At 40.7% G+C, this 18771-nt stretch overlaps 1 non-coding gene across 1 annotated transcript; it reads left to right on the top strand.

Moving 5' to 3' along the window:
- Positions 1–17702: 17702 nt before the first annotated feature.
- TRNAG-CCC (transfer RNA glycine (anticodon CCC)) lies at positions 17703–17775 on the top strand. The gene has a single exon. It is a non-coding gene; the product is annotated as a tRNA-Gly (tRNA).
- The last annotated feature ends 996 nt before the right edge of the window (positions 17776–18771 follow it).

Here is an 18771-nt window from a genome sequence, read left to right as displayed (position 1 = left end):
TTGCTCCCCCCCCCCCCCCCCGCCCCGACCAGGGATTAAACCCACGCCCCCTGTAGTAGAAGCGCAGAGTCTAAACCACTAGACCACCAGGGAAGTCCCATCTAATCTTTAGCTAGCACATAAGGCCCGTCATGGTCTGACCTGTGATTACCTCTAACTTCGTATCTCCCTCTTCCCCAAGAGGCTGCTAGACCTGGAGACCAGCTGTGAGGGTTGAGGGAGGATTTTGTGCCTTCCATTCCTGAAATGATTTAGCCATAATACCATGCCTTTCATTCCACAAGAGATGTGGCTATGATTTTAAACTAGTCAGTAAGTCAGCGGCACTGAATTCCAAGTGATAAAAAAAAGTGATGCCAGTACATAAGATTAATAAACACTGGGTTCATGACAGTGAGGAAAGAGAAAGAGGAATGGAAGTACCTAGGGGGCCTCAAACTATATCTGTAATGTTTACATCTTAAAATAAATCCGAGTCACAAATATGGTATAACGTTAATATACATAAATCTGGGAGAGGGCTATGCAGGTGTTTACTATATTCTTGCTGCCAGGTAAAGTGCTTGCGAGTTGAAACTAACAAGGCATCTTTATGTGCCTTATATTTTTAATTCTGATTTTATGTCTACTGTAAGAAAAATGAAATGGGCTCTAAGCCTAAAGTCACACAGCTAGTGAGGAAAGGCTCAGTCATTAATATTCACTTAGGGACTGTGGCAGAGAATTCAGTGTGCACCAAGATTTGTGCCTATTTCTTCCTGGCTGTAAAGCTGGACGACATTTCCCAGCTTTCTTCATAATCAGATATATCCATATTCCAGCCAATGAAGTGTGAGCAGAAGTACAATGAGATATTTCCATACCTGGCCCACAAAATCCTCTCATAAGGATTTTCCTTCTCTTCCTCTATTGGCTGAATGTCACCACCCACAGTGGCCTTGAAAGCTTTGTGTTGGTGATAACAGGATCATCATCGTCAGCCTGGATTCCTGAATGTCTACATGGAATGGTGTGCCCCAACATCAACAACCCTTTATAGCAAACCAGATGGACTTGACCTCTATCGGTTAAGATGCTGATTTTTGTGAGTTTATATCTAGGAAAAAATTGCATTATTTTAATAATACATTAATTGGTACCGGATGTGGAGGACTGCATTAACAAAAAACTTAGTGTATATGGCACTGGCTTAGTGGTCCTGCAACAGAATAAGAGTGATAATCAGAATAAAAATGTCCCCTGTGAAAACACGAAGAACAACCACATGCCTACTGAACCTTTGGCTTGGTGGTCAGGAAATTATGCCCCAGAGGCAAAATCTGACCCTCTTCTTAAAATAAATTTACTGGAACACGGCCATACCCACTTGTTTACATATTGTCTAAGGCTTTTTTTGTACTACAACAGCAGGATTCAGTAGTTGTGACAAGACTATATGGTCCACAGAGTCTAAAATATTTACATCTAGACCTTTAATAGAAAAAGTTTGACAACTCATGCCGTAAGGGAAAGGTTTACAAAGAGTCTGAATGTTAATGGGATTGGACTTTTACTTCCTAGTTATTAAAGAGATGGCTTGTTTACAATGGGACTTTGGAGGAATTTGGAGCCTTGGTGGCATATCAAAGTCTATTGCTTCTAGATCCCAAATAATAAGAGATAAGATAAATTTGAGAAAAAAGAGCCATTAAGATTCAGCCCTGAGGTAACGACAGATTTAGGGTGTGGCCTTCCCACCCAGGTCTTTTATCTTGTGGTAGAACCATTAAATCGTGAGGAAGCAAAAAAATATATATATTAAGATTGATAATTATGTTTAAGAAGAGAACATTAGATGTGTTTATAGGCACGAGGAATCAAATGAAAGTTGTTTTTAAGGGAGTTTATTGCCAACAAAACTAAGACCAGACTAAAATTGCCTGATTGTTTGCACAACTTTTGGGTCCCCTAACTTGACAAGCAGGAAGTAGGCTACTAAATCTATACAACCCCAAGGATGGCATCTCTCCAATCCTTACTTCAAATGTGGCTGTGGAAGATAATGGATATGGAAGAACCTTCTAGATGATGGAGCCAGGAGCTATGGAGAACAATGGACAAGGAAAGAATGTTCCTCCAGAAGAATCATCATCTAATTAAGGAACTTCCTCCACTGCCAAGAAGCAGGATTCCATAGAGCTTGCCAAGAAAGCTTTGATCATTGCTTAATCCAGTGAGCTATGTTTTCTAGTCTTCCTTTTTATGAATGGAAGTGTTACTGTGAACAGTGTTATTGTGTGGAAGTGTCCCAACTTCATCACTGAATACTGAATGGAGGGAGACAAAAAAGATAACTTGTCTTTTTAGTTCATGGGTTGCCAGCCCATAAGGAGGCTCATCTGGAAAATGGGGAATTGGATTTAGAGATGGATGAGATCTCTGGAGAGGGAAGGAGGTGGTTCCATCTGAGGGAGAAAGATGAAACTGTATTTGTTCTCAGAGATTTAGACTGTGACAGAGATTGTTACATGTTCACCAAAACCCTTTCTCTAGTCTTCCTGGGGACATACATAATGTACTTTTCCCAGCCTCACCTGTAGAAAGGTTTGATTATGTAACTGAGTTCTAGCAATGGAGGTTATCAGAAATGATATGCACTATGTCTAGGTCTGGCTCATAAACCCTTCCCACAGGTGAAATCTACTCTCTTGCCCTCTTGAATGGCTGAGTGTTCATGCTTAAAGCAAGCATGGAAGCCCTGTATAGAAGATGACTGAGCATCCATGAGCCTGTATCCCTGAATGACCAGAGGACCCACATACACACACACACCTGCTCCCTCTGAGAGGGCTTAATGTCAGCAAGAAATAAACTTCTCTTGTGTTGTCACTGAGACTTGAGGGTTTATGTTACAGCAGGTAATGCTACCTTAACAGGGATTCACAGTATCTCAGGAACTTAAACACAATGTTTCACACCAAGCCACATGAACCAAGCACAAAACAAGTTATCTACTATTGTTCCCATATACACCCTAGATCACCAGCTTCTGGTCAAAAAAGAAAAAGACTTGTTAATTAGTACTTTAACTTTGATCCCAGATATATGTGCCTGTGTGTGTGTAATTTCCCTAAATGGAACTTCCTTTGTCTTTCAATCTGAAAATGGATTCAGGGAATGACACTGAAAAGCCCTGCTGTCTAGTGAAAAACCCTACATAGAAAGTCAAGCTAGTGCCTCCTGCCTGTTCCCCGGGTAAAATCCCTTTCCCTGAGGCAGTATGATCACAGAGCTACTAACTGGGGAATACAGAATTCAGGAAGTTCTCATGACTTCAAGGCCTGCATGCTATCTACTGTGCTCCACTATTTCTCCACAAGCTTCACTGCAAGGGTATTTTAGGGGGTGGGGTCCATGTAGAGGTAGACCTCTGGGCAACCTTTGGCTAGAATTTAAAATGTTGTTCGCCCTCAGTTCACTGATAAGGTTTTAATGAATCCAGGAACTCACATGGCACTAGGATTAAATGCTGCCTTTCAAATGAGATTACTTCAAAGCCTCAACCCACTTTGCGGAAACAGTGGTTGATCCTGGGAGAGAGGTAATATTGATTAGACCAAACATTAAAGATTAGTACCAGGGAGACTGGTGAAGCACAGAGGAGCTAGGAAAAGAACTGGGGTTATTAAGCAATAAGTCTTCAAAGGCTCCTGTACATGGAACCTATTTCCACCTTAATATAATTTTTCAAAATCTAGAGCACAATGTCTTTACCCCATTAGCATTTCTTTCTCAATCTTCAATATAGATGCTGAAAAGATCAGCAAACAAGATCAATAATAAAAAAAAAAAGCTGGGCTTCCCTGGTGGCGCAGTGGTTGAGAGTCCACCTGCCGATGCAGGGGATGCGGGTTCGTGCCCTGGCCGGGAAGATCCCACATGCCGCGGAGCGGCTGGGCCCGTGAGCCATGGCCGCTGAGCCTGCCCGTGCAGAGCCTGTGCTCCACAACGGGAGAGGCCACAGCAGTGAGAGGCCCGAGTACCGCAAAAAAAAAAAAAAAAAATCTGAGCCACTTTGAAGCAATATATGTAATGATCACATGTAAAGCCTGTATATAGAATATGGTCTGCTGGCCCATGTGAAGACACAGGTATTTAGACAATCAGCTCACATTAAATGATGAAAATAATAAACATTCAGAACCAACTGAAATAATAGATGTTGCATCTAGGAAGTCAGTTGTCCTTAAAATAAGCAGAAAGACAAGGGCCCCTCACACTGGAGCTGAACTACAAGTAGATACTGAAGATGTGGCTGCAATGAGTGTGCAGTGAACTCAGTGCTGCTGGGTGAGGTTTACCACATTCTTCCAGCCAGAGCTTTTATATTGGCAAAGGACAGACACTCATCAAGTTTCTTTTACAGGAAAGGAAGCTTTTTTATTGTAAGGATGTTCGTGGAATTGGAACTAAAATGAGAACACCCAAAGGGATCAAGGCAGTCAGCCGCCCCCAAGGTTCATTTCTAGCATGCCTTTCTCTCTGCATAGCAGTTCCAATACCCTCAGTATGGATGTGGTTGTTAATCATGGGCTCCTTTCAACACAGCACCCAATATCCATCAGAACTTTTTGAGTCTCTCAGCTTAAATTTCCCAGAGAAAGTATTTGATGGACTCAAATGTTACCATCTCTGTTTGGTAGAGCTCTTCACACAAAGCTATGATGAAGGCCACTAGGTACCCCAACAGTAGGCTTCTGAGTACCCTAGTATCAAGCTGCCTCTGGAAGCAGGATACAAAAAAGGATACAACCTTTGTTCCTACAGTGGCCTCTTACCAGCAAAGAACAGCCTGATGCTGTTTTCTTGAGCAAGGGGGAAGTGAAAAGGCAGTTGAGAAGGGGAAGTCTAACATGGCAGGCAGATTGATTGCTATATCTAAAATAACTATTTATCTGAAGTCAGACCCAACGATTTTAATGGCATTGAAAAGCTCTAAGTTGTTGTTCTGCATCTGAAAAAAAAAAGGTGATTCATCCTTTTGAAGATATGCATATTGATCTGAATTCAGTCTATTTTCTGTACATTGGCCCCAAGGGATGAATATTACATGCTACTGGACTTCCCTGGTGGTCCAGTGGTTAAGGCTCCACGCTCCCACCTTAGGGGCCGCAGGTTCGATCCCTGGTCAGGGAACTAAGATCCCACATGCCATGCGGCATAGCCAAAAACTAAAAAATTGAAATTAAAAAAAAAAGGAAAGATGAATATCACATGCTTCTGTCATCGGCACACCAAACAAGCAGGATTCACGGAGTATAATCCTAAAAGCAACTTTATTTTGTTCCCCCCTGTCCCTTTGAATTTGCTCAGAAGTAGCTGTCGTTCCTCAGCCACTGCATGAAAATGTATCAGGCTATAGAATATCACTGGTCACTCTTGAGTAATAAAATCTTCATTATTACTCCACAAACATGACAGTAACCCCAAAGCTACAGTTCCAGCTAATAACAAAAACTTCAACGGGAGGTGATATTAAACTTTTCCAGTCGTTGGAGGAGTGGGGGCATGATTCTTAACTCTCTCTCTCCATCTGGGATTTGTACCCAAAGGTTGCTGACCCCTCTGGATTAGGATGCAGAATAGTAGGGGAAAAAGAAAGGACAAAAAAGATGATTGTCTGCTCTTAGGACCTGACAATCATTTGAAGCTGACTCTTTCCTGAGAATGTGTCTGTGTTCTTCAGAAGCTCCTCTGCTCGGACCCTCCAACACAATTCCCTTGACGTGGGTAGTGCACCTCCATAAGCAGGCCTTTCCTGACCTCCCTCAGCTCCTTCACCCAACATTACACCTCCAGCCTCTGGCAAAAACCCTCTTAAGCAGGATCCCTTATTAAATAGATACTCCTGAAGTGGGTTTCCTATTCAGATCCCAGAATTCTTGAATCACTGGCCCAATACTGGAGACGAGAGCAGTTGCTTTCCAGATTTGAGGCAGGAGATAGATGGGCCCCAGGCTGAGCAGCTGGAGTTTGTCCCCTGTAGACAGACAGTCCAAGATGAAGGCAATAACAGGAGGGAAGAGAAGCTGAGCACTGCCCAGATAAGAGACAAACAGACCACATATTTCTCATTCTCCAAGTCAAGGAGACCTTCCCGACCTCACATGCGCAAAAAGCCTCCTTGAAGGTCAAAATGGGGGGGGGGGGTGTCACCCTATAGTAGGTGTTGTCAACCTAACCATAGGCCTCTTCGCTAGAATCCATCTTGGCTAAGGGATGCGTGCGCACATGTGGGAGGACCCTGAGATAAACCAAATTCAGACTCAGAACCAGGCAAAGCAAGATGACTGGCCAAAGGAAACCTGGAAGAAATGCCCCATATGTGATTCAAACTACCACTAGGGCATGACTCTCTCTCTGAGCCCGCCTGTGTATCTATCCACACATACCCTTTTTTCCTCCTAATAAACACTTTACTTGTTTCACTACTTTCCATCTCTTTGTGGGAATTCATTTCTACAAAGCTGACAGGTCACTGGCCACTGTCCCTGGTAGTCTTGTGGCTAGGATTCAGTGCTCTCACTGCCATGGCCTGACTTAAATCTCTGGCCGGGGAACCTTTCTTCAAGCTGCTGCAGGCCGAGGCCACCCAAGATCAGATCCAGCCCTCTACCTTGAGGTCACAGGAAGCTTTAGCCAGCTTCTTGACTTCTGGCTTTCTCAGGCACAAGTCAGAAACCAGTCACTGCATCCACCAACTCTAGGGAATGTGTATCAAGCTCTCTGAATGGTTACACTGAAGCCTCCCACCCTTGAACTTGAAATGAGAGGGTACCTCTCTGTCTTGCCTCCTCAGCAAGAGTTGATAGAGTGGGAATTTCTCCAAAGTATTCCTCTTTGTAAAATCTCATTTCCAACTGAAACCGAGCAGGGTCCAGAGGGGCCCTCCCAGGTACAAAAGCCCCTCCATGTCCCCCTGTTTCCTATTTGTAGAAAAAACCTTTAGTTTCCTAGGTCCTCCCTGAGTTCCAAACAGCAGATTCAAGTAGTTGCTAATTAGGGAAGTGAAGGAGTGCAGAAACAAAGGAAAATCAGTCAATAGACAACTGTTCTGCAATAAGACAGAGTCTCAGTTCCTCATCAAGGGATGTACTTAATCTGATGCAAATCCTTGAGCTGTTCTGCAGGAACTAAGGCCCCCACCCAGGTGGAGGATGGTAACTACATGCTGAGACTCCAGACTGCTTGGAACCAGAGGGCTGATGACTGGGATTTCTGGAATACCACCCTGTTACCTCACCACCAACCACTCAGAAGAAAGTCATGTGCCCTGCAGCCCTCACCACTTGTTACGTTGCCTTTAAAAACTCTTCCCTGAAAACCACTGGGGAGTTTGGATCTTTTGAGCCTGGGCTGCCTGTTCTCCTTGCTTGGCCCTGCAATAAACCTTTCTCTGCTCCACACTCCAACATTTCAGTTTGTTTGGCCTCACTGTGCATCAAGCACACAGACCTGGGCCTGACAAAACAACCGTCTACATTTTTTTAATCCTTAATGAGGGTTAGAGGTTCTCCATGAAGTTTTTGGCCATCTGCTCTGATATTCCAAGAGGATGGTCTATCTCAGGGCTCATTTTGATATCTGAAATCTATTACATTTTGAGGTCTTGAAACCCCAATTATTTTATTTTTTTTTTTTGCATTACGCGGGCCTCTCACTGTTGTGGCCTCTCCCGTTGCAGAGCACAGACTCCGGACGCACAGGTTCAGCGGCCATGGCTCACAGGCCCAGCCACTCCGCGGCACGTGGGATCTTCCCGGACCAGGGCACGAACTCGCAACCCCTGCATCAGCAGGCGGACTCTCAACCACTGCGCCACCAGGGAAGCCCTTGAAACCCCAATTTTAAACATCCTGTTTTACTGCCTGATACACTGTGAGAAATCAACTGATTAAAAGTGAAGGAAAAACATTATACTCATGATTTTTATTTTTGCCCTGTCTTTAGTTCAATGCAGGAACCTTCTCCTAGCTGTACATTGATCTGCAAATCATTCTTGAGTAATCTATTCTTGATGATCCCAAAAGAAATGTAGTGGGGAGTGCTGGTACATGACACATGCAAGCAACTTAAATGAAAATGATCTCTAGATCAACACAGGCACTGTGAGATGACATCTCCACTCAAATGCAATTTCACCATCTCCTAAATTATACTTTCCCCACCAGTTCACTTAATATGCACCTGCAGAATGCTGCTTCCCAATTTAATTTTCCTCTGGGCAAAATGTTACATTCTCATCCAGCCTTGAACATGTTTTATGTCCTTTTTTATTTTCTTAAATAAAAGTTGGGACAAAGACAAATGGGCAGAAGCCACAAGGAGACAGGCCAGTGAGTGAAAAAGGAAGAAGGAAATAAAGCAGTTTGGGAAACTGTCTTAGTTCAGGCTGCCATAACAAAACACCACAGACTGGGTGATTTTGTTGCAGGAAGGGGGACCCCTTCCAGAGCCTGAGAGTGGGCTCTTGTCTAACACTCAGAAATGAATTGTCTGAGGAGACACACGTGCTAAAAAAGCAAAAGACTTTACTGGGAAGGGGTGCCCAGGTGGAGAGCAGCAGGGTAAGGGAACCAGGAGAACTGCTCTGCCAACGTGGCTCGCAGTCTCAGGTTTTATGGTAATGGGGTTAGTTTCTGGGTTGTCTCTGACCAATCATCTTGCTTGGCCCATAGTCTGTCTTAGTCACTTGGGCTGCCATAACAAAATACCACAGAATAGGTAGGTTAAACTACAGAAATTCATTTTCTCTCAGTTCTGGAAGCTAGAAGTCCCAGATCAAGGTGCTAACGAATTCAGTTCCTGGTGAGAGCTCTCTTCCTGGCTTGTAGATGGCCACCTTCTCACAGTGTCCTTATAGGACAGAGAATGAGGGAGGGAGGGAGAGAGAGAAGGGAGAAGAGAGAGAGAGAGAGAGAGAAAGAGAAAGAGAAAGAGATAAAGGACTCTCTCATGTCTCTTCTTACAAGGACACTAATCTTCTTAGATCAGCACCTCACCCTTATGACCTAATTTAATTAATTACCTCCAAAAAGGCATCATCTCCAAATACAGTTACATTGGGGGTTGAGACTTCAACATATAAATTTGGAGGGAGGGAGGGTGAGCAGGGACAAAAACATTTAGTCCATAATAGAAATGATTATAACACCAGCCAACTTAACATTATTTTACTCCATGTTGTGTTAAGACTAGCAGCCTCTATAGCTGGAATGGCTAAATGTGAAGGTGACATGGTCCTGAATTTCTAATAGTGAATCACAAGCCATATCAGGACCCTTTACCTTTAAGCTTATATAACCTACTGTGGTAGGCAGAATAATGGCCCCCAAAGATATCCGTGCCCTAAACACTGGAACCTGTGAATATATTATGTTACATGGCAAAAGGGACTTTGCAGATGTGATTAATGTTAAGGATCTTAAAATGGGGAGATTACCCTGGATTACTTAGATGACCCCAATGTAACTACAAGGATTCTTAAAAGTGAAACAGGTGTAATTCCCTGGGGGTCCAGTTGTTAGCACTCCATGCTTCCACTGCTGGGGGCCCAGGTTCAATCCCTGGTTGGGGGAACTAAGATCCTGCAACCACATGGTGTGTCTTTAAAAAAAGAAAAAGAAAAAAAAGTGGAAGAAGGAGGCAGAAGAGTAGAGTCAGAGAGAGACGTGACTATGGAAAGTCAGAGTGATGCAATGTGAGAATGACCTGACCTGCCTTTGCTGACTTTGAAGATGGGAAGAAGGAGGCCATGAACTAAGGCCGGTCGGTGGCCTCTAGAAGCTAGAAAAGGCAAAGGCAATAGATTCTCCTCTAAAGCTTCAAAAAAAAAAAAAAAAACACACACAGCCTGGCTGACACCTTGATTTTAGCCGAGTGAGACCTGTGCTGAACATCTACACAACTGTAAAACAATACATCTGTGTTGTTTTAAGCCACTAAGTTTGTGATTATTTGTTAGGGCAGCAATAGAAAACTAACACACCTGTCAAAGGCTCTCATCATTCTTCCCCAAAAGTGGGTCCAACTCTTCCAGTCAAGATTCTTATCTCAAATACGAATGCTTTTGTGAAATGTAAAGCATGACTGGCTAGACTCGAGATACATGGGACCTGAATCAGGACAGTTTATGGGCTGTCTGCACAGTTCCATGATAAAAAATTCAGGATGCTTTCAGGAGATAATTTAATGTCTGTTTTTGATGCTAAATCTTCTAGACTCTAAGCACTCCTTGAGGACAGGAACTACTTGTTTGCACTTTTGTCTTCAGAGCCTAAAATTTCAGGGCTTGACATATGGTAGGCACTCAAAAATTACTCGCTGAATATTAAATAAAGTAACTATCACAGACTCTGGGTGAAATTTGATAGAATAAGCCTTAAGATACTTTATAATTTTTCACTCTCAATTTTACTATAAATAAACTTATTATACTTGTCAAGAATTTTTTTTGGTTTTTTTGTTTGTTTGTTTGTTTACAAGAGCCAGAAACTCAAGCAAATGAGGGGATCTGTAATACACATAATTAAGAAGGGCTAGCATGGTACCAGCTTCAAGTACACCTAAGTCCAGGAGAATTCTCACACTATGTCCTCAGGATCCTCTCCCTTGTTTGAAAAATGGTTCCATTACTAAAATTGAAAATTTTAAATACAGATCATTAAACTAGATAGTCCTGATGATTCCTTTCTGTTCTAATAGATTATTGTTTCATGAGAGAATGTCACGTACTCACCCAGGGAAAACAACAGTAATACAAAGGTATTTCCACTTACCTAAGAGATCTCTCCAAAGACACACCAACAAAACAGAATTTATCACACCCACTCTTAAAGATATTCATTTCCCACACTTAAAGTCAACAGATATAGAAAATTATTTTTAAGATTATAATATAAATTTGAATATACTATTGGTGAAATTATCTCTTTCTTTCCTCTCCCCTAGGTTTTAGCAACAATGGAAACTGTGATAAATATGATATTTTATCCCCTAACATCCTATAATGTAACCAGGTACCGAACTAGGAACTGTGGAGAGATGAATGTATTTTCTGAATCAAAAATTGATATAAAATAGGGCTTCCCTTGTGGCGCAGTGGTTGAGAGTCCGCCTGCCGATGCAGGGGACACGGGTTTGTGCCCCAGTCCGGGAAGATCCCACATGCCGCGGAGCGGCTGGGCCCGTGAGCCATGGCCGCTGAGCCTGCGCGTCTGGAGCCTGTGCTCCGCAACGGGAGAGGCTGCAACAGTGAGAGGCCCACGTACCGCAAAAAAATAAATAAAATAATTAAAATTTAAAAAAAAAAATACATCACTCTGGCCATTGCCTTCAATATCACCATGATTCTCTATTGTTAGCTCCATAAGCAGAGCAGAAAACACTATTCTTGCAAATATTAATACAGTTCATTTTGCCAAAGAATTGCAGTTTTACTTCAATTATGAGATCCAGTTTGTTGGATCTAGTTTAAACACTGGGGTGTTGGAATTTTGAGACATGTTGATGGTTTGTGGGACAGCATGGTAGAACCTTTAAAATTATTGCTGGCCAGAAAGTCTGAAATACACGATCTTATCAAAAGGAAGAGTTGAAGGGATAAAGGAGAAAGCAGATAAATTATGAGACTTACTTCTGATTTATAAGCAGCTTGTATATAATGTCAAGTAAAATAATACTTAACCAGAGGAAATAATAAACACTAGAAAACAAAATACAATCAAGTGCTAGGCTGTACAGTACAGATGATGAAAGCTACAGAAGAAAGGAGAAATACATGTTCACTTCAAATATTTCATGTTAACTTCCATTTGAGTTCTGAGTGATTTTATACATTTTCTCTTTTCACATCCATTCATCTGAGCATTCTGGTCATCTCAGTAACTGGCATTCTTGTTAAGCAAAAACCTGACCCCTAGATTCCTTTTTCTAAATGACTTTTCATCCTACTCACTTGGAACAGTGCCACATTCAAAATGACTTTGGCAGATCCAAAAGTTAAATCATTTAAAGGAAATGTATTTATGAAAGAAATGTGGTAACTGGAATATATAGCCACTGATCATAATAAGCGAGTATTTTACTATATACTAGCTGCCCAGGATGGAATGGGGGAGGAGCATTTCGGCCCACTTAAAAGATACATGAAGAAAGGTTTAGAGTTCTCTGAAACGCGACAGACAAATGAACTATTGAAATTGCTATAGAAAAGGTAATTATATGTGACAAGTTATAATTTGTGAGGTAAAGCCGGAAAAGCAAACCAGTGTATGTCACTCAGCTCCAGCAGGGATCAAGCCAAGTGCATTCAATGATGTTAAACCAAGCCACATGCTAATCTCCTGTTAGTAGAAAACAATGTTTTTAAAAAACAAGTTCTTATGTCTTACTTTCAAAATCCCTAGATCTTTTCCTCTGTCTTACTATATCTGACTTTGAAATAAATATTTCATCTATTTCAGAACGTAAATTTAGCTTAACAGGATCCTGTTTCCATATTAACAGTTTACCATTACGATCTTTGTTTACAGGATCTACAAATAATTTGAAAAGTCCTTAAGTTGTAGTCACTAGATCCTACATACAGAAATCCTGAAAGAAATGTAGGATGAGCAATGTCCCAAAGATGGTGATAGCACTATAAGTTTTGCCAAAATGACACAGAAGCAGTCACTTAATAATCAATAAGGAAGATTGTTATTCAGTATAAAAACAATTACAAGTGGACATTTAAACCCACAGTTACTGGGTCTAGAAATAACCTAAAGTTCACAATTGTAAACATTCCAACTTAAAATTGCAAATATTTATTGAAAAGCTATAATATACAAAAAACTGTACTATGAACTGTGAACGACACTGAGAAGTATAAGGCAGATCTTACATTCAATGAATTTATAATCTAGTAATTTGACATAGAAAGTATATTGACTTTCAGTCTGTACAAGATGGTATTGACTCATTTCCCCCTGCTCCTCCCTGCTGAGATATGAATCCTGGAAATAACATAAAAGGCAACCAAAGGAGAATTCTAAAAGGTGGTGAGGAGAAAGTAACTTATGTGAATCCTAACTGGAGGAAAAACACAGCAGCTGGACATCCACCCAAGAGAAGAAGGCAACCCAGACCTGTGCTTACCAACCCCCAACCTCGTAAGGCTTATTCCTCCCCATGATTGGCCCTGTGACAACATCCTGCAAGCCCAACACCGCTGGGATGATCAGGAGCCCTGACAGCAAAAAGTGGCCAGACCCTTCCACCGTCCCTTCACACCTCCCTCAAGAATGTGCCAAGAAATGACCCAGGGACTTCCCTGGTGGTCCAGTGGTTAAGACTCCGTGCTTCAAATGCAGGGGGCGTGGGTTAGATCCCTGGTCGGGAAACTAAGATCCCACATGCCATGCAGCACCCCTTAAAAAAAAGAAAAAAGAAATGACCCAACCATATGCTATTTACAAGAAACTCATTTTAAATTCAATAACGTGGGTAGTTTGGAAGTAAAAGGAAGTTAAATGATATGCCATGGAAATATTAATTAAAAAAATGTTAAGCAGGAATAGCTATGCTAAAATGTGATAAAGTAGGCTTCAGAGAAAAGAAAATTACTCAGAGAAAAAGAAGGCAGTGACATAATGACAAATCTACAATTACAGTTGAGTACCTCAACACCCTCTTCTCAGCAAGTGATAGAACCACAAGAGAGAGAAGCAGAAAGAATTTAAAAGGTCTGTACAACACAATCAACTAAGAGGTTCTAATTGACTTACATAGAACATTCCACCACTATCAGCTGACTAAATCTTTTTCTTTCAAGTGCCTATGGAACATTCACCAAGATACACTATATTCTGGGCTATAACACAAACTTCAGCAAATTTAAAAGAACTAAAATCATTCAGATTGTGTTTTTCAATATAAGTGGAATCAAACAAGAAATCAATTACCAAAAAAATAATAATAATAAAAGACAATAGGAAAATCTCTTAACACATGGAAATTAAACAGAAAACTCCTAAATAATTGATGAGTCAGAGGAAATCTCAAGAAAAATGAAAAATACATTGGACTGAACGAAAATCAAAGTATGACATATCAAAATTTGTGGGATACAACTAAAGTAGTGCTGAGAGGGATATTTTTATCACTAAATGCTTACATTTGAAATGGGGAAAGTCTCAAATCTATAACCTAAGTTCTTACCTCAAAAAACTAGAAAAAGAAGAGTAAATAATCCCAAAAAACAATAAAGATAATAATATCAGAGTAAAAATCAATGAAATTGAAAACAGGAAAATTGAGAAAATCAATGAAACAAAAAGCTGGTTCTCTGACAAAAAACAGTAAGTTGGTAAACTTCTAGAAAGACTGAAAAAAAGAGAGAAGACACAAATAACCAATATCAGGAATTAAACTGAGGATATCACTACAGATCCAACAGACGTTAAAAAGATAAGAAATACAACAAACAACTTTATGCTCATACATTCTACAAATTAAAAGACATTGACCAATTCCTTGAAACGCACAGACTACTAAAACTCAATCAAGATGAACTATTATGAATAGATCTATTATCATTAAAAAAATTAAATCTGTAATTTAAAAGCTCGCAACAAAAAAATCTCCAGGCCCAGATGATTTCACTGGAGAATTCTACCAAACATTTAAAGAATTAACATCAATTTTACACAACCTATTCGAGAAAATAGAAGAGTAGGGAACACTTACAAACTCACTTTATTAGGCCAGTATATCAAACCAAGATAGTTTAAATAAAAAAGAAAGACAAGAAAAAAGAAAAAAAAGAAGAAAAAAGAAAACTATAGACCAATGGTTCTCATCAACTTATAAGCAAAAATCTTCAATAAATATCAGTAAATCAATTCCAAACAACATACAGCAATATTTATACACCACAACAAGTAGGACTTTTTGCTATGTAAGGTTGGCTCAACATTCAAAATCAATGTTTTTGAATTGTCCCTGGTGGCACAGTGGTTAATCCACCTGCCAATGCAAGGTACACGGGTTCGATCCCTGATCCGGCAAGATCCCACATGCTGTGGAGCAACTAAGCCCGTGTGCCACAACTACTGAGCCTGCACTCTAGAGCCCGTGAGCCACAACTACTGAGCCCACGTGCCACAACTACTGAAGCCCACACACCCAGAGCCCATGCTCCACAACAAGAGAAGCCAACGCAATAAGAAGCCCGCACACCACAACAAAGAGCAGCCTCCGCTCACCGCAACTAGAGAAAGCCTTCACACAGCAACAAAGACCTGAGGCAGCCAAAAATAAATTAATTAATTAATTTTAAAAAAATCAATGTAATCTACTGCATCAACAGACTAAAGAAGAAAAATCACATTAACACATTAACGGATACAGAAAAAAATCATTTGACAAAATCCAACAACCATTCACAGTAAAAACAAGACTCAGCAATTTAGGAATAGAGGGCAATTATCTTAATTTGATAAACAGCATCTTCAAAAACCTACGCTAATGTCAGACTTAATGGTAAAATTTGTATCTTTCTCCCCAAAATCAGGAATAAGGCAAGAAGGTTCATTCTCACCACTCTTTCTCAACATAATACTAGAAGTTTCAGCCAGTGCAGTAAGAAAAAGAAATAAGTGGCCTGCAGAGTGGAAAGGAAGGAATAAACATTCTCTTTTGATAGATGACATGATTGTCTACATAGAAAATCTCAAGAAATCGACAAAAAAAACCTAAAATTATCAAGGTTGAATGATACAAGGTCAACACACAAAAATCAATTGCATTTTTTTTTTTTTTTTTTTTTTTTTTTTGGGGTACGCGGGCCTCTCACTGTTGTGGCCTCTCCCATTGTGGAGCACGGGCTCCGGACGCGCAGGCTCAGCGGCCATGGCTCACGGGCCCAGCCACTCCGCGGCATGTGGGATCTTCCCGGACCGGGGCACGAACCCGTGTCCCTTGCATCGGCAGGCAGACTCTCAACCACTGCACCACCAGGGAAGCCCCAATTGCATTTTTAAACACTAACAATGAACATATGGAATACAAAATTTTAAAACAATACAATTTACAGTCACTCTGAAGAAAATGATTTCTCTAGGTACAGAGTAAACAAAACATGTATAGGATCTGTTTGCAGAAAATTACAAAATGCTTATGAAAGAAATCAAAGAAGACCTAAATAAATGGAGAGACATACTATATTCATGAATTGGAAGATTCAACATAAAGCTATCAGTTCTCCACCAAAGTGATCTATATGTTTAATACAATTCATATCAAAACTCTAGTAAGGTTTTTTTTGGTAAACAGAGACAAGCTTATTCTAATATGCAAAAAGAACACAGGTACTAAAATAGTTAAAATAATCTTGACAAAGAACAAAGTGAAAGGAATCACTTTACCTGATATTAAGGCTACAAGTATATAGCTACAAGTTATCAAGACAGTGTGGTATTGGCAGAAGGATATACACACAGATCAATTAAACAAAATAGAAAAACCAGAAATAGACCCACACAAATAACAAATATGCTCAACTGATTTTTCACATAGGTACAAAAGCAATTCAATGGAGGAAGAACAAACTTTATAAAATGTGGTGCCAGAGCAATTGGATATTCATAGGTGCACACACACACACACACACACACACACACACACAAAGAAACTCCACCTAAATGTCACACCTTATACAAAACAACTCAAGAATCACGCAATTAAATGTAAATACTAATAGTGTGATCTTTAAAAAATAAAAAATGTCAAGCAATCAGGCATTGAGGTGCTCAATTAGGACAATGTGCCAAACCAAAAGTAAAAATCAAGCTTTTATTCACTTAATGTGACAGTGTAATCAAGAGGTGCTGGCTCCCTAGTGTTATATATTTCCCCTCAAAAATGGCCCAAGGTGAGTGAGGGTCATGTGGATCCAGCACAGCCTGAGAACATTGTGTCACTGCTCAGGAGCCCTCAACAAAAGGTTCCTGCCTCTTTATGTATTCATGGGCTGGGGAAAGGCTAGGAGCAGAAAGGTATTGAGGCAAAGTGGAGAAATGTAATTCAGCCAAGGACCTCAATAAAGAGGTCTCAGCAGAGGTGCTTGGGAAGTGTCTCAGCCAAGCTTCCCAATAAAGAGGTTTCTGACTCGAGGTGACTGGGCTAGGAATGCAGATATGCACACAAGCATGGCTTACTAGTGGGGGCCTTGACAGCACCTCCTTCAAGAAAACTACAGTGCACTGGCTGTGTGCCAGCTGGTGTGGGGTGGGCAACCTCCCCGCCCTCATGCAGGCTTCCAGTCACAACCCGGTAACTGTCTATGGTTGGGCCTGAAAGACCACACATAGGATTTTGTCCTGGAGTCAGACTCCTTAGAAAAGAGGAGATAATCTTCAAGATGTAGGGACAGGCAAAGGTTTCTTAGATGACACCAAGAGCATAATCCACAAAAGGGAAAAAATGATAAACTGGGTGTCATCAAAATTAAAATTTTTGTTCTGCAAAAGACTGTAATGAGAATTAAAAGACAAGCAATAGATTGGGAAAACATATTTGTGAATCATATATCTGACAAAAAACTTGTATCTTGAATATTCAAAAAACTCTCAAAACTCAGTAGTAAGAAAAAATCTAATAAAGAACGAGCAAATTGGACTTCCCTGGTGGTCCAGTGGATAGGACTCTGTGCTCCCAATGCAGGGGGCCCAGGTTCAATCCCTGGTCAGGGAACTAGATCCCACATGCATGCCACAACTAAGAGTTCACATGCCTCAACTAAGAAGTCCACATCCTGCAACTAAGAAGTCCACATGCCGCAATGAAGATCCTGCATGCCGCAATTAAGACCTGACACACCAAAATAAATGAATAAATAATAAATAAATAAATATTTTTAAAAAAGAATAGGCAAAAGACTTAGACACTTCACAAATGTAGATATGCAAATGGTAAATAAGGACTTGGAAAGATTTTTTAAACCATTAGCTATCAAAGAAATGTAAATTAAAACCACAATGAGATAATCACTACACATTTATCAGAATGGCTGATAAATAAAGAATAATGACAATACCAGATGCGGGCAAGCATTTGGTGTATCTTTTATATATTGCTGGTGGGAATGTAAAACAGTATAGCTATCCTAGAAAACAGTTTAGCAGTTGGCAGTTTCTTATGAAACTAAACATGCAATTATCATTTTACACAGAAACTTCACTCGAGTATTTATCTCAGAGAAATGAAAACTTATTTTCACACAAAACCTATACACAAATACTCAAAGGAGCTTTATTCATATTAGCCAAAAACTGGAAATAGCCCAGATATCCTTCAACAGGCAGTTGTTAAACTGAGATAGAGACATACCGTGAACACTACACAGCAATAAAAGGGAACTATCAATACATACAATGTAGATGAATCTCCAGGAGATTATGTTAAATGAAAAAAGCCAATCCCCAAAGGTTACATACTGTATAATTCCATTTATATAGCTGTCTTTTTTTTTTTTTTTTTGCGGTACGCGGGCCTCTCACTGTTGTGGCCTCTCCCATTGCGGAGCACGGGCTCCGGACGCGCAGGCTCAGCGGCCATGGCTCACGGGCCCAGACGCTCTGCGGCATGTTCGGACCGGGACACGAACCCGCGTCCCCTGAATCGGCTGGCGGACTCTCAACAACTGCGCCACCAGAGAAGCCCTATATAGCATTTTTGAAATCACAAAAT

This window comes from Lipotes vexillifer, unplaced genomic scaffold (genome assembly GCF_000442215.2).
Source record: "Lipotes vexillifer unplaced genomic scaffold, Lipotes_vexillifer_v1.1 scaffold627, whole genome shotgun sequence".
NCBI classification, from domain to species: domain Eukaryota; kingdom Metazoa; phylum Chordata; class Mammalia; order Artiodactyla; family Lipotidae; genus Lipotes; species Lipotes vexillifer.
The sequence above is the reverse complement of the archived record's forward strand: the minus strand, read 5'-3'. Positions and strand labels throughout refer to the sequence as shown.